Source organism: Osmia lignaria, unplaced genomic scaffold (assembly GCF_051020975.1).
Source record: "Osmia lignaria lignaria isolate PbOS001 unplaced genomic scaffold, iyOsmLign1 scaffold0083, whole genome shotgun sequence".
Taxonomy (NCBI): Eukaryota; Metazoa; Arthropoda; class Insecta; order Hymenoptera; family Megachilidae; genus Osmia; species Osmia lignaria.
Genome location: NW_027478224.1, coordinates 7,501 through 10,000, shown reverse-complemented (window position 1 = coordinate 10,000; position 2,500 = coordinate 7,501). Strand labels below are relative to the sequence as shown.

Genomic DNA, 2,500 nt, shown 5'->3' with positions numbered 1-2,500 from the left:
TGAAGGATCATTAAAATTGAAATACAATATATATAAATATATAAATGTACCCGTCGTTGCGACACCCTAGTTAAATGGAAAGATATAAAAAAGAGAGAAAAGGAATACAGATGACCCGCCGTCTGATCTTTGCTAAATGATCTGGCATCACCGGAGTTTTTTTGGTCCGTGTTGCGTTCGCTCTATTCGAAATGAAACTCGCGGAGGCGAAGAATTGTTAAAAGTTTACGAAGCGTCTAGGAGTGGTTAAAACTGAGAGAGTTGAAACTACGATGTATTAGAACGAGCAACCGTCGAAACTTTGTTTTCGCGACGTTCTTTTCGTCGCTCTCGTCCCCACGCTCCTACGCTTTGGTTGTTTCTTTGCCATCCGTGTTGCGATAAAAAGATTTCTCCATTGTCCAAAAAGGACGGATCGAGATTCCTCTTTCGAGAGGGAGAGAGAGGTACTTGCGGGTAACCTGGAATCTACGAAACACGCACCGTGGTAAGATTCGTGCGTCCGCCTGATCGATGTGTGTTGTTTACGGACCGGCTGAGAAGCGACGATAGCGAGTCTTTGAAAAACTATGTGTCCATTAGTTAGACCGATCGTCGCCGGCCGTGTGTCTGTTCGAATCTCGCAACCCACGATTCAGCGACAGGACGCGCGCTCGCATTCCTTGTGTGCGTTCGTACTTTTCAAGGTTTTTAAATGTACTTTACGCCCGACCGTCGAGAGGAGCGTGCCACTGGGCGTTTCTCCGACGGTTTCCGTCCTTGGACGCGATCGTGTCGTCAACGATCGAACAAACAAACAAACAAATACGTTGGCGACGCCCGAATTCGCTCTCCCGCACGCGCCGGGTGGGAGAGTGATGTGGGTATCGAATGTGATGCGTGTTAATAATGAAAATAACACTCTAAAGATCTAAAGAGTTTGAAATACAAAATTTTACGATTACCCTGAACGGTGGATCACTTGGCTCGTGGGTCGATGAAGAACGCAGCTAATTGCGCGTCAACGTGTGAACTGCAGGACACATGAACATCGACATTTCGAACGCACATTGCGGTCCACGGATACAATTCCTGGACCACGCCTGGCTGAGGGTCGTTTTCTTAACAAAAGACTGCTTGCGTTTGCTTCTCGAAAAAAGAGTAATTCATTTCTTTCTAAACATCTCGCCGTCGTTCAACGAAAGTAGAACGTTTCGGAGCGGGATTATCGAACGAAATTGAAAGAATGAATGAACGATAAACAAAGAAAGAGTCGCAACGTACGAGCGATAGTTGGGCAGTTCGTCGGCGTTTGTCGTGGAAACGATGTGACGAAAATCGCAACCGATACACTAAATGCAGGCCGTTAAAGGAGAAAAACAAATTTCGAAATATCTCTTCGAACTAGCGCAAGTGCGTCACGGCGCGCGAGTCGTTCGTTAAAATTTATAAACGACCGCCCGTGAAAGCACCGAGTTCTCGGAAGATAATCTATAAAGATTCTCCATCCTGCTGGAAGTTATCGGATCGGCGCGATTGTTCACTTGTAGAAATCCACGCTCCCGACGTTGCCAGAAACGATATTTACGAAAGGTGTGTCAAAAATAAACGAAAGAAGCTCTCCTATAAATTTAGAAAAAGCAAACGAGTGAAATGTTTGAGATGATAATTTGCTGAAATGCAAGCTCGAATAGCCCCAGGGTTTCGAATGATTCCCCGCGCTTTATACATCTCTCTGTTTACAAACGGTGTATAAATGAAAGATCGCTTCAGATGGGTCGTCGCTGTTTGACGCGCGATGCTGTTCCTTTTTTTTTGTCTGTCTGTGCGTTTAGCTTCGCTAAACAAGTTAAATGGTTAAAAAGCGTCGAAAAAGCGAATACACACGCGACAAGACAAATCTAACGAGTAAAGGAACGCTCCGCTCCAAGATAAAAATGGTTGTTTACAATCAATACAGCGTTTCGGTACCCCTGATCGTAGTCTGAAACTGTGTAACAAAAGAGAGGAAAGCGAATGGTGAAGGAACTTCGAAGCCTCCGTGGCGTGGCTAGAACTTGTGATAAAAGTATGTTTGCAGCAATTATGCATGCTCCCGTTAAAACAGCATTTCAATGTCTCGCATGGCTTAAAGCTCTAGGAGGCTTCAACATTTAGAATACATACGGACTACTTCGTTTGTTAAAGATAAGCGAAGACCGCGCGACCATCGCTCGGTCGTCCAGTCCTCGAAAGTTTTGTTGCGTTCCAAAGAAGAGACAAATGGGGTTTACCCTTGCGCTAAGGGGAGAAGAAGAGAAAAGCAGTTGTTAAATCTAAGAGGTGTGTGGAGTACATCGCGTGTTGGTTAAAATTGTTAAATGAAGTATACGCGAAATGTTCTCTCGCTCTTGCTTTTCCTCTTGCTTCCGTGGCGCTCGAAAAGAAGGGATGATAAATAAAGAAACCTATTCGAAATCTCTTGTGGAACAAAAAATAATACGGACGGACGTTAAAATTGAACCGAGACGAAATGGATCGT

At 44.6% G+C, this 2,500-nt stretch overlaps 1 non-coding gene across 1 annotated transcript; it reads left to right on the top strand.

The window, feature by feature from the left end:
• Positions 1–941: 941 nt before the first annotated feature.
• Positions 942–1,096, top strand: LOC143307815 (5.8S ribosomal RNA). The gene has a single exon (XR_013064880.1). It is a non-coding gene; the product is annotated as a 5.8S ribosomal RNA (ribosomal RNA).
• The last annotated feature ends 1,404 nt before the right edge of the window (positions 1,097–2,500 follow it).